The following is a 15,000-nucleotide window of genomic DNA, read 5'->3' as shown; positions in this document are numbered from 1 at the left end:
TAGATTTACCTGTACTTGGGCGCGAACGCAGGTACATTATAAATCCAGGAACGTCAGTGGAAGCTTATACCACTCAACCAGCGAGAGGCTTAAAGGTTAATGCCGTCTCTCACCTCAAATACTATCTCGCGCTGAAGTATTTTGTTGGTTTGGAGACAACATCAACCCGCCTCGACTCCGGTAGTTAAGTAGCGCTTTTTGACAACACGTAGCATTTACATAAGTCATATCACATTACCGTGATTCATATACATATATCGAGCTACAATGTCCTTTAATATCTAATTCGCTCTACCTCGGAATTAATATATTTTCATATATGCTTAACCGAAGGGGAATTTTTTCTCGATAATAGATTTACCTGTACTTGGGCGCGAACGCAGGTACATTATAAATCCAGGAACGTCAGTGGAAGCTATACCACTCAACCACCGCGAGAGGCTTAAAGGTTAATGCCGTCTCTCACCTCAAATACTATCTCGCGCTGAAGTATTTGTTGGTTTGGAGACAACATCAACCCGCCTCGACTCGGTAGTTAAGTAGCGCTTTTGACAACACGTAGCATTTACATAAGTCATATCACATTACCGTGATTCATATACATATATCGAGCTACAATGTCCTTTAATATCTAATTCGCTCTACCTCGGAATTAATATATTTTCATATATGCTTAACCGAAGGGGAATTTTTTTCTCGATAATAGATTTACCTGTACTTGGGCGCGAACGCAGGTACATTATAAATCCAGGAACGTCAGTGGAAGCTATACCACTCAACCACCGCGAGAGGCTTAAAGGTTAATGCCGTCTCTCACCTCAATACTATCTCGCGCTGAAGTATTTTGTTGGTTTGGAGACAACATCAACCCGCCTCGACTCCGGTAGTTAAGTAGCCGCTTTTGACAACACGTAGCTTTACATAAGTCATATCACATTACCGTGATTCATATACATATATCGAGCTACAATGTCCTTTAATATCTAATTCGCTCTACCTCGGAATTAATATATTTTATATATGCTTACCGAAGGGGAATTTTTTCTCGATAATAGATTTACCTGTACTTGGGCGCGAACGCAGGTACATTATAAATCAGGAACGTCAGTGGAAGCTATACATCCAACCAACCGCGAGAGGCTTAAAGGTTAATGCCGTCTCTCACCCAAATACTATCTCGCGCTGAAGTATTTGTTGGTTTGGAGACAAACATCAACCCGCCTCGACTCCGGTAGTTAAGTAGCGCTTTTGACAACACGTAGCATTTACATAAGTCATATCACATTTACCGTGATTCATATACATATCGAGCTACAATGTCCTTTAATATCTAATTCGCTCTACCTCGGAATTAATATATTTTCATATATGCTTAACCGAAGGGGAATTTTTTTTCTCGATAATAGATTTACCTGTACTTGGGCGCGAACGCAGGTACATTATTAAATCCAGGAACGTCAGTGGAAGCTATACCACTCAACCACCGCGAAGAGGCTTAAAGGTTAATGCCGTCTCTCACCTCAAATTACTATCTCGCGCTGAAGTATTTTGTTGGTTTGGAGACAACATCAACCCGCCTCGACTCCGGTAGTTAAGTAGCGCTTTTGACAAACACGTAGCATTCGCGCCCAAGTATTAGTAAATCTATTATCGAGAAAAAATTCCCCTTCTTCGGTTAAGCATATATGAAAATATATTAATTCCGAGGTGGTAGAGCGAATTAGATATTAAAGGACATTGTAGCTCGATATATGTATATGAATCACGGTAATGTGATATGACTTATGTAAATGCTACGTGTTGTCAAAAGCGCTACTTAACTACCGGAGTCGAGGCGGGTTGATGTTGTCTCCAAACCAACCACATACTTCAGCGCGAGATAGTATTTGAGGTGAGAGACGGCATTAACCTTTAAGCCTCTCGCGGTGGTTGAGTGGTATAGCTTCCACTGACGTTCCTGGATTTATAATGTACCTGCGTCGCGCCCAAGTACAGGTAAATCTATTATCGAGAAAAAATTCCCCTTCGGTTTAAGCATATGAAAATATATTAATTCCGAGGGAGAGCGAATTAGATATTAAAGGACATTGTAGCTCGTATATGTATAGAATCACGGTAAATGTGATATGACTTATGTAAATGCTACGTGTTGTCAAAAGCGAATACTTAACTACCGTAGTCGAGGCGGGTTGATGTGTCTCCAAACCAACAAATACTTCAGCGCGAGATAGTATTTGATGTGAGAGACGGCATTAACCTTTTAAGCCTCTCGCGGGTGGTTGAGTGGTATAGCTTTCCACTTGACGTTCCTGGTTTATATAATGTACCTGCGTTCGCGCCCAAGTACAGGTAAATCTATATCGAGAAAAAATTATTCCCCTTCGGTTAAGCATATATGAAAATATATTAATTCCGAGGTAGAGCGAAATTATTATATTAGGACATTGTAGCTCGATATATGTATAATGAATCACGGTAATGTGATATGATTATGTAAATGCTACGTGTTGTCAAAAGCGCTACTTAACTACCGGAGTCGAGGCGGGTTGATGTTGTCTCCAAACCAACAAATACTTCAGCGCGAGATAGTATTTGAGGTGAGAGACGGCATTAACCTTTAAGCCCTCTCGCGGTGGGTTGAGTGGTATAGCTTCCACTGACGTTCCTGGATTTATAATGTACCTGCGTTCGCGCCCAAGTACAGGTAAACTATTATCGAGAAAAAATTCCCCTTCGTTAAGCATATATGAAAATATATTAATTCCGAGGTAGAGCGAATTAGATATTAAAGGACATTGTAGCTCGATATATGTATATGAATCACGGTAATGTGATATGACTTATGTAAATGCTACGTGTTGTCAAGCGCTACTTAAAACTACCGGAGTCGAGGCTTGGGTTGATGTTTGTCTCCAAACCAACAAATAACCTTTCAGCGCGAGATAGTATTTGAGGTGAGAGACGGCATTAACTTTAAGCCTCTCGCGGTGGTTTGAGTGGTATAGCTTCCACTGACGTTCCTGGATTTATAATGTACCTGCGTTCGCGCCCAGTACAGGTTAAATCTATTATCGAGAAAAAATTCCCCTTCGGTTAAGCATATATGAAAAATATTAATTAACCGAGGTGAGCGAATAGATATTAAAGGACATTGTAGCTCGATATATGTATATGAATCACGGTAATGTGATGACTTATGTAAATGCTTACGTGTTGTCAAAAGCGCTACTTAACTACCGGGAGTCGGAGGCGGGTTGATGTTTTCTCCAAACCAAACAAATACTTCAGCGCGAGATAGTATTTTGAGGTGAGAGACCGGCATTAACCTTTAAGCCTCTCGCGGTGGTTGAGTGGTAATAGCTTCCACTGACGTTTCCTGGATTTATAATGTACCTGCGTTCGCGCCAAGTACAGGTAATCTATTATCGAGAAAAATTCCCTTTCTTGGTTAAGCATATATGGAAATATATTAATTCCCGAGGTAGAGCGAATTAGATATTAAAGGACATTGTAGCTCGATATATGTATATGAATCACGGTAATGTGATATGACTTATGTAAATGCTACGTGTGTCAAAAAGCGCTACTTAACTACCGGAGTCCCGAGGCGGGTTGATGTTGTCTCCAACCAACAAATACTTCAGCGCGAGATAGTTATTTTGAGGTGAGAGACGGCATTAAACCCTTTAAGCCTCTCGCGTGGTTGAGTGTATAGCTCCACTGACGTTCCTGATTTATAATGTCCTGCTTCGCGCCCAAGTACAGGTAAATCTATATCGAGAAAAAAATTCCCCTTCGGTTAAGCATATAAAAATATATTAATTCCGAGGTAGAGCGAATTTAGATATTAAAGGACATGTAGCTCGATATGTATATGAATCACGGTAATGTGGATATGACTTATGTAAACCAATTCTACGTGTTGTCAAAAGCGCTACTTAACTAGGCCGAGTCGAGGCGGGTTGATGTTGTCTCCAAACCAACAAATACTTCAGCGCGAGATAGTATTGAGGTGAGAGACGGCATTAACCTTTAAGCCTCTCGCGTGTTTGAGTGGTATAGCTTCCACTGACGTTCCTGGATTTATAATGTTACCTGCGTTCGCGCCCAAGTACAGGTAAATCTATTATCAGAGAAAAAATTCCCCTTCGGTTAAGCATATATGAAAAATATATTAATTCCGAGGTAGAGCGAAATTAGATATTAAAGGACATTGTAGCTCGATATATGTATATGAAAATCACGGTAATGTGATATGACTTATGTAAATGCTACGTGTTGTCAAAAGCGCTACTTAACTACCGGAGTCGAGCGGGTTGATGTTGTCTCCAAACCAACAAAAAAATACTTCAGCGCGAGATAGTATTTTGATGTGAGAGACGGCATTAACCTTTAAGCCTCTCGCGGTGGTTGAGTGGTATAGCTTCCACTGACGTTCCTGGATTTTATAATGTACCTGCGTTCGCGCCCAAGTACAGGTAAATCTATTATCGAGAAAAAATTCCCCCTTCGGTTAAGCTATATCAAAAATATATTAATTCCGAGGTAGAGCGAATTAGATATTAAAAAGGACATTGTAGCTCGATATATGTATATGAATCACGGTAATGTGATATGACTTATGTAAAAATGCTACGTGTTGTCAAAAGCGCTACTTTAACTACCGGAGTCGAGGGCGGGTTGATGTTGTCTCCAAACCAACAATACTCAGCGCGATTAGTATTTTGAGGTGAGAGACGGCATTAACCTTTAAGCCTCTCGCGGGTGTTGAGTGGTATAGCTCCACTGACGTTCCTGGATTTATATGTACCTGCGTTCGCGCCCAAGTACAGGTAAATCTATTATCGAGAAAAATTACCCCTTCGTTAAGCATATATGCAAAATATATTAATTCCGAGGTAGAGCGAATTAGATATTAAAGGACATTGTAGCTCGATATATATATATATATATATATATATATTATATATATATATATATATAATATATATATATATATATATATATAATATGTATATATATATATATATATATATATATATATATATTACTATATATATATATATATATAGTATATATATATATATATATATATATATATATATATATATATATATATATATATATATATATATACGCATGTGCATGTGTATGTGTGTGTACTTAGAATTCAGCGAGGAGAAATTCCTCTTTTGTGAAGGAGAGATGAGTTTCTGATAAATTCAGGGCGAAATGCAATAGAGCTGTAATTGGTAGAAAGAGCTTTTTTTTTTCTTCATAGAATTTTGGTTTGAACTTCAGCAGAAGTTTTGGTAGAGATTTGTCCTCTCCGCACGCGAGGGTGGGGGAATAGAGACAGAACCGAAAAATGTCAGCTTGAAAAAAAAAAAAAACAAAAAAAAGAAAAGAAAGAAATATCAGAAAACTTATTGGAACAATATTGGCGTGCAATTGAAGTCTAGGAACAGATGGGAAAAGTAACGAGACAACAAAAATTTATCTTTTCATTTCTTTCTTGTCTCAGAATACTGAGTTTTCTTCATGAAATGTGTATGACATTTAAAAATTCTCCAATATGAAAACGAGTTCTAGTATGTTAAATATAATATAGCTCTACGCATGAATTTTTCTATTCTGTGGGGAATTTGTGATGATGCAGAGTCCTTACGAAGATAAGAACACCTCTCAAAGATAAATCTCAATAGAAGTCAGACTGCAGACTTCCATTAAGCAAATGTGAGGTGTATTGATCGGGGTATTTACTGTGTGGCCATTCATGAATAAAGAACTTTCCACTTTTTGCAAATAATAGTTCTAATAGCTCAAATGCCAGGATTTCCTTCTGTTACACCTTTAAAACCTTTTTCATTCTGAATTCCCTTTACCTCAAAGGTCCTGTCGCTTGGATTTGGCCTAAATTTTATTTTCTAAACCCAGTTCCATCACAAAGTGAGTTCTGATATTTTTTTTTATATTTAATTCTAGATTATAGGACTCCAAATGTGATAAATATTGAAGTAAGTCATCAATAGGAACTTTAGTAAATAAAGTTGTTACATCAGAATTGGTTAATTTGTTAGTACTGGATAAATCAATATGGTGGAGTCTAGCACAAAAATCAACAGAGTTTTGTAAATGGAAATTTAAAATAGTACCCAAGATATGTGATTGTAATTTAACTAGATATTTAGAAAGTTTAAAACTAGTAGAACCGGTTAAATTGATAATGGGATGAATAGGGAAATCTTTTTTATGGGTCTTGATTAATCCGTACATGTACGGTAAAGATGGGCCAAACGTTGTCACTATCTCATTTATTGAACTGAATTTCTTTAGTACAGTTTTTAGTTTCGTACTGAAACTTTTTATGACATCAACTAATGGGCTTTTTCGTAGCTCTTTGCAAGTACTAGAGTCAGATAATAAGTTTTCCATTTCTTTCACGTAACTAATTTAATCCATTACTAAAAAAACAATTGAATTTGTCAGCTTTAGTAATATTACTTCATATAACTGTTTCAGTAAACTATATGAAAAACAGTTCTGGATTGCTGGCTGATTGATATAGACTGTAGCTTTTATGAACTATTGGTATCCGACCTACCAACCAGAGCTACCAACTGAAAAGGCGCATCAAATGTTTAATCATTTGACTAATATTTCCAGAGCTGGGATAATGCCGTCAACGCACTTCACTTGCTATACTTTAGGCCCTGCTATAGTCCATAGCTATTCCCAGTTTTCACTATTTTACTTTAACTATATTTCAACTAACTCTTCTCTGTTCTTGCTCTCCACCCTCCATATATATTATCTCTACACACTAACTTATTTTCTTCTATAAAGTTCTTGTTTATTTTCTTGTTCTATTTATCTTGATATCCAATCATCCTACTTACTCATTTCACTGCGGTGATGCCAGAAAGTGCCTCAAAGAAAAAAACAAAATAATTAATCATATCAAACTGAATAAGTATTGAAGATAAAATTTGTGTAAAGATTTTGCTATTATAAAGAAAAGCGATGTTCAAAATGCAACGCCAAGGAAGGATTTAGATTAGCCAAAGTCTCTGTAAAATAAAAAAATAAAAAACGAAAGAAAAAGAAAAAGATCCAATCTCGTGATAGAAGTCAAGGGACTGAGAGCTGTCAGCTTCAGAAAGGAATAACATTGGAGGAGTCCTATCAATTCTATTTCGCTTTCCAGCAGTGTAAAGATAAATAATATGTTCCATTTGGAACTCAAGGGATGGAGGGTTACGAATTATATGATTTATAAAGCGCTTTGTTTCTCTGGTGAATTATCAGTAGGAGAAATGAAATCGCTTCCTACTATAAAAAATGACGAATAAAATGCAAAACTAATGGTACTCTATCTTCTTTTGGCTTTGATATTAGAGGTCTTCGGTGAGATTCAGAAATAAAATCGAGAGAAAAATATAGAGTTGTCTTCATAAGAAAAAGTAATTCTAGTATTGTAAATAAGGTTACGCACGTAGATATTCATCTGTAACTCATGCTGATATGCATGAAATGATATCCTACCTTTATAACCTTGTGGAGAGTCATACTTCATTCTGAGCCTAGAAAAGATAGTCAGTTTCAAATCCTATGAATAAAACACACAGACATACATGCACAGACATATATGTATATATATATATATATATATATATATATATATATATATATATATATATATATATATATATATATATATATATATATATATATATATATATATATATTATGACGAAGTGCCAAGTATCTGGTTACTACACTTACCAATCATTAAATGAGTACCTCACAACAGCCAGACACCTGAACCTTCATCACAGGTAATAAACGACTTAATACTCTAAAGGCAACAGTGATCCCTTAAACAACTTACCAGTATTGCAGAAAATCAGACTAAGTTAATTAAAACAAGTGTGAGGTAATCTTATATGTAATCAAATTAATTAAAGTGCATCACTTCATCAACAACTTTAAAAGTCTAAGTATTTCCCTGATTTCAGAAGTCTAAGTACTTACCTGGTTCTAACTCACTTCAAGTAAATTGAAGGAAAACAGCTCAATTACCACTCTATGTTTCTACCTAAGCATAATCAAAGATATATACTGGTGAAAAAGAAAACACTTATAAAAATTTTAAATACAAAAATTTGTTATCAAACTCAAAATCTATAAGTGAAATTCACAATATCAGGGAAATGTACTGTTACTTGAAAACAAAGCAAAGTTTAATTAATTCTTGAATTAATTAAGTAAAATTAAATCAAAATTAATTTATCACAAAATTCAAGAAAATTTATTAATTTCATCAAAATTTAAAAGTGTTAGGAAATAATTAAAATTTGGAAATTATATCACAAGTGCTAAACAACAATAAAACTTGAAAAGAATTCTAAGTAAATGCAAATTAATTCACAAATGTTAAATTCAATTAAATGTCCAATGATTAAGTAATGAAAACAATTAAGTTAATGAAATTGTGAATGTAAATGAAAACACAGAAAAATGTGGAAAATACTAAAATTTGTAATAAGATTCACACTTTAATAAGAAAAAAATGATAAATGCACACAAAATTACTTCAATAAGAAAAATGGATAAATCCAAAAAAAATAACTTTAATAAAAAAAATGGATAAATGCACAGGGAATCACTTTAAATGAGACAAACACAAAACACAAAGATTTGCAATGTAAAAAAATTGAAATAATTCTCTAAACCATTGTAACTATTAGTCACAACTAATAAAACTAATAACACGTTACCTTGGTACCAATTGTTTCTCTCTGCTACAGCTTGTTCAAAAAATTTCACCAATTCACAATATTTCAAAAAGAAAAGGCGCCATTACACACTTGTACAATGTTTGTTCAGATTCCACAATATGCCCTATATAATACTAAATAATTCTAAGAAATATCAAATCTGAAATTTATATGAGTGACCAACAATTACGTAAACTGAAGTCTTTAAGTTAATTTGAAATAAAAAGTGGTGTGCGAGAGAGAGAGGAAGTGACCTCTATAAGTCAGAGATTCAAAGTCTATAATGTATGCTTTCTTTTTGCACAGAAGCTGAACAGTGGATTTCGCACAAAAAGTTTTGGACTTGAGAAAGATGGTGCAATCCTTCTAGAAGCTTCTAATATGACATAACTTTACAGAGAAATCATGAAATCTTCACGTGGTTTCGGCAAAAACGTACATGTATGAAACCAGTCAAGTACATTGTATGCTCTCTACATGTTCCAAACAGAAGTCGAGCGAGGAAGATTGACACGTTATGAAACCAAAATGGAGGGACCGAGCTCTCCTAATCTGAGGTGTTGACATATTACAGAAACAATTTCTAGCTTGGAGCAGACAAAGTTAATCTCTCTCTCTTTTTACATTTAACATCATACTCTTTTAAATTATGTTATGCAAAATCTCTACATACCTTTTTAGACATCCTATATCTCTAAGCTAAATAAGGAATCTGAAAATTTTGCTATACTCTTTTCTAACATTCTTATGTCCGATGCTTATTAATGACACCCTAACTCCTTTAACAATCAGTCTCTCCAGAAACAGCATTTTTTAAGCTGGTTTTAATCTAACAAAAGGCATAACAATGGTTCACGTACGCTTATGAGACCAGCGTCTCGTATCACATTTGGTAAGCGTTAAGCCAAAGCGGCAGGCAAATTGGTAATACCTTGTCCCTTCCCCTCTCTCTCTCTCTCTCTCTCTCTCTCTCTCTCTCTCTCCCCTGACTCCCAACAGCTCCTTTTCCAACTCTCTCTCTCTCTCTCTCTCTCTCTCTCTCTCTCTCTCTCTCTCTCTCTCCCTCTCTCTCACCCGCACTCTGCAGCAGCTCTCTCTCTCTCTCTCAACAACCTCTCTCTCTTCATTAGGTCATCAAATAGAGTCGGAACTACAAAACATTACGTTTATTCAAAGCAAAGTACTAACTGAATAACTCAGATTCTTACAGGATAATTCAAAGGAATGATAACTCACAGTTCAATAACTTAGATAACCCCCCGTGAAGTAATAGTCTATAAAGTAATAGTCAAACACCAATTATCTCTTCTCCAAAACATAGTTCCCTCCACACAGTCCCCCACACTAGTTCTGCCTGTTAAAAATACATAATTGTAAAGACAAAGTCAAAGATTAACGAAATAGAACATCTTTACAAAACATCAAAAAACTGTAAGCCACATCTTTCTCCAAAGTACAGTAACTCTTACCCATTGCAGCCTGGAATATCACACACAAAAATAAAAACACATTATAGAGCCATCCAGGCTCTCTCTCCAAGGTAACCGTCTCCATTGTTCTGGCTAGTTACCTGCCATTCTGAACGAAAGAGGCGCACACGTACAGACAAAACTCCCGCCTTCGTCCACACCCTCATAACTGGTTGCAGCCAATTTTGCAAAGGTACCTTGGACAAGCTCGCATGGCACTGATTTGCTTAGGTAAGGATCACATCATCCCAAAAAAGATGTCATCAGCATTCTCAAAGCTCGTCACTCGGACTCTGTCTCCAGGGAAGTTAAAATGATGAGTCTGTACATTCCCCCTTTTTACATTATATATATATATATATATATATATATATATATATATAATATATATATATATATATATATAGATATATATATATATATATATATATATATATATATGTAAGTGTGTGTGTGTGTGAGTGCATGTATAAACCAAGGGTTACTCTGGATGCTATTTAATTTATGTGAAGATGACTGAGTAAATGGTAAAAATATTTGACATCTGTTAAACATGGTTATACTCTTGGTATCTAAGCGGCGACAATATAAACCCTACTTCCAAATCTGTTTTTACAAAATTGTAATATCTGTTTCAATAGAGTTTACTCCAGTGTTCATTATCATTATATTAAATAAGTCACTCCACATTATTTTAATCTTATAATTTAAATAATTCACTCCAGATTGATTTTAATCTTATATTAAAATAATCTGGAGTGAATTGTTCTTTCACGGTACCTCATGTTATCATTTCAGTAATTTCCTAGACTTTATAATGTCCACTGAGTAAATTGCCAAGAATAGTCAAACTAATATCCATATTGCATGCGAACCGCTTTCCATTGAGTAGTAAGACCTACCTAGGTTAACGTCCTTTTTCGGAGGGGTAAGTGAAGATTACTTTAATTTCCTTCTCCCATCACTCATTTCCTATTCATACCATCCTCCAATCCTCGTCATGATCACTTAGCTACACGATGCAATTGTAATTTCATTACTTCCTTTCCTTAATTAACCTCCTTGAGACATTCAATTATAAACCCAAATCCCAGAAGTGTTTCCAAGAAAGGGAAGTCACATAGAACCCATTTTAGTTCCATGGAGTGTATAGACCGTCTACACTACAATAATTATCATTGTGATGCCTTTTCATTTTTTTTCTACTTTTCTATACTTACTGAATTATATGGAGTATAATTTCGTCATGAAATATTATACAGTAACCAAGAGTAATGTACTTTTGCTCTATATAGTATGTGCATCATGAGTCTTACAAAGGAAAAAATTTCTTCTTTGTTATTGTAATATGGTAAATGGTATCTATAAACACCAAATCAAACTTTGGAGTAATATCTCTCCTGCTACCTTCAAGAGGGCGTCCCATCTTTCATTATTACCTTGACAATCATATACGTAATAGAAATACCGGAACGAGAAGGAATAAGAAGTACAAGGCCGCCGACTCCAATGCCTTATCGAGGTACTTCATATCTTACTCTAATCCTGGCGAGTTGTAGTCTGGGTTCTTGGAGACGTTCACTTAGGTATGATGATACAATAAAACCATTGCTATGGGCTAGGTATGTAGATGACATATTCGTTTTCATCCTAAGAAACGATCAGAACTTAAAAAGACTAGTAGAAATAACCAACAGTATTCTCCCCATAAAATTCACAATAGAGAGAGAAGTAGATTACAAGCTACCTTTTTTTGACGTACTAGTCATTAGAGATCATAATAATCATAAATTTAAATTCTCTGTTTATCGCAAAACAACCAACTCAGAAAGTTACATACATTTTTATTCATTCTATGCCAATAACATTAAGAGCAATGTAAGTTATGAAACTTTGCCCTAACACGCATTTCAAAATATGTGTCCCGGAGTTTGTTGATGGAGAAATTCAGTACATACGATCAACCTTCAGAGGACTTAAATACCTTGATCATTTTATTGACAAAGCCCTTTCACGAGCTGAGAAAGCATTTTATCGTCGTGTTAACAACCCCAAGGAAAAACCCAACAGATTCTTACCCCTCCCATTTATTCCCAACCTCGACAAATTATGTAACTATGTTAACAATAGCCAGAAAGACATCTTAAATAGTTTTTCCAAGAAAACCCAAAACACAATTAGCCATATACTAAATTAGAAACAACAATAACGATAAGAATATTATCATTCCGGGAGTTTACGAAATCCCCCGTCATGACTGTCAGGAAAAAAAATTTGGGAAAGTGGAAGAGGGACTACCGACCCAATTAAGGGAACACAAATGCGCATATGCACTTCATCCACAGAACAATGCAATAGTCTCCCATGCTTTTAAGAACAACCATAGACCGAATTGGGATGGAGCTAAACTAATTTTTTAAAATAACAATGTCCAAACAAGAAGACTAGTGGAAGGCGCCAACATAAACTTAGGAGAAGCTTTTTATGGTAACAAGTCGTTCGTTGGAGAAGACCCATTAGTCAATTTTTATATTCTTAAAAACTTTGTTAAAAATTATAATTTTAAGACAAGCTCTGTTTTTCCTCTTCCTGTTGCTGGCCCCTCCTCTGCTCTCCTCCCTCAGACAGATTACAGCACGGAAGACGTGACGTCCAGCATCATCACAGCCCACAAGACGTTCCAGCAGAATAGCAAACAGGAATTCAAACATCAACAATGAAATCACCTAGTTTGTCCTTGTGGAACTGTCCTGTTCAGAAGTTTACTTCGACTGATTTTTAAAGTCATAATGTTCACTTGACTGAAGATGCCATCATTTTCGACACGGAAAACTGTGCCCAATAATAATAATAATAATAATAATAATAATAATAATAATAATAATAATAATAATAATAATAATAATAATAATAATAATAATAATAATAATAATAGTAATAATAATAATATCGTTGTTGTTCTGTTGTCTTCTTCCCTGTTATTGATATCCTTTAATTTACATAAGTTTTCCTTCTATAAATGAATTATAATCAATGATTACACAATGTCAGGAAACAATGATGTTTTGTATTACCTCAAATGTATGAGCAAAATTCTTATTATACGTAAAACAAAAGCAAAATAATTTCTCTGCCAACAAAAACATTTGAAAAATAGGAGAAAAAAAAGTTTGTATTTCTTCTGGGTCACAGATGAGTTTACTCTCTGATGCTGGCGGGAACATCAGCCGTCCATGGGTCCCATCTGGAGGAAAAGTCTTCAAGACTCTCACTTCCACTTTTGGCAAAGTTCCAAGAACTTCCTCTGACCTGAATTTAACCTTTTGGGTATCGGCTCTGAATTTTAGATACGTATAGGAGCACACACAAGCAGTAAAATAAGATGTCAAAATTGTCGAGAATATAGTCAAGAAACGAATCAAGAGTAGGGTAGAAGTAATTATGATATGTATATATGTATGCATATATATATATATATATATATATATATATATATATATATATATATATATATATATATATTGATATATATATTGATATATATATATATATATATATATATATATATATATATATATATATATATATATATATATATATATATATATATATATATATATAGGGTAGAGGTAATTATGATATGTATATATGTATATATATATATATATATATATATATATATATATATAAGATATATATATATATTATATATAATATATATATATATATATATATTATATAATATATGACTATATATATATATATATATATATATATATATCTATATATACTATATATATATATATATATATATATATATATATATATATATATATATATATATATATATATATATATATATATATTATATATATACACGCACATACTATATGGTAATTACATCAACCTATTTAAGAGACAGCACGAAGACAATTATGTTTCTAGAAAATCTGTATGTGGCATTCGTGGACCTGAAAATACAACTTTGATAAAATGGTCGGATTTGTAACATGGTGCGTGATGGTAAATTTTAATGTCAAACATGATAGGTTGTGTGTAACTCATATTTTGTTATGTCAGAATTTATTGATAAGAGTTTAAATGAATTGGTGTAATAGTTAGTCGTGGATTAGGATGCGTTATGCCTCTCTAGCCGTTTAACCACTTTTAATGATGGAGTGAAGGGGAGAAATAGCTGTTTCTTGAGGATGACAAAGTTCAGGCCGGGATAGTTAGAATTTGAAGATAACTGGAGGAGTTTAAAAACTATATTTAAAGGGAGAAAGTGGATAGTGACAGCAAAGGTTATCCTATCAAATAGATAGTTGGATAATGGAAGAATAAATATTAATAAAAATGCTGAATTATTTAAAATGACTTATTTCTTTAGATATTAAGGATTAAATATAAAGACTGACGGTGGAATAAGAGAAATGATTTAACTGGGGTACAGGTGAAGCAAGGATTGTACCTGTGTGCAATCAATGCATTACATATGGCCTCCTATTCCGTGTATTTATATACTAACACCAGATGAAAGTTGGGGATGTATGTTGGGATTTCTCGCCGCATGAAAAAAAAAGGGAGAATTAATTGTCATCCGGGAGTTATTTACAGAACAAGCGTTGGGCTGACTAATCCTGAATACTTTAATGTACGCGAGAATACGAAAAATTTTGGAGTGGATATCGAGCATGAAAATTTTAAGTCTCTCCAGAGCCACCTCACCTCATAAATTAGTGAGAGCTGAC

The sequence above is a fragment of the Macrobrachium nipponense genome, chromosome 33 (assembly GCF_015104395.2).
Source record: "Macrobrachium nipponense isolate FS-2020 chromosome 33, ASM1510439v2, whole genome shotgun sequence".
Taxonomy (NCBI): domain Eukaryota; kingdom Metazoa; phylum Arthropoda; class Malacostraca; order Decapoda; family Palaemonidae; genus Macrobrachium; species Macrobrachium nipponense.
Note: the sequence above shows the minus strand (reverse complement) of the source record.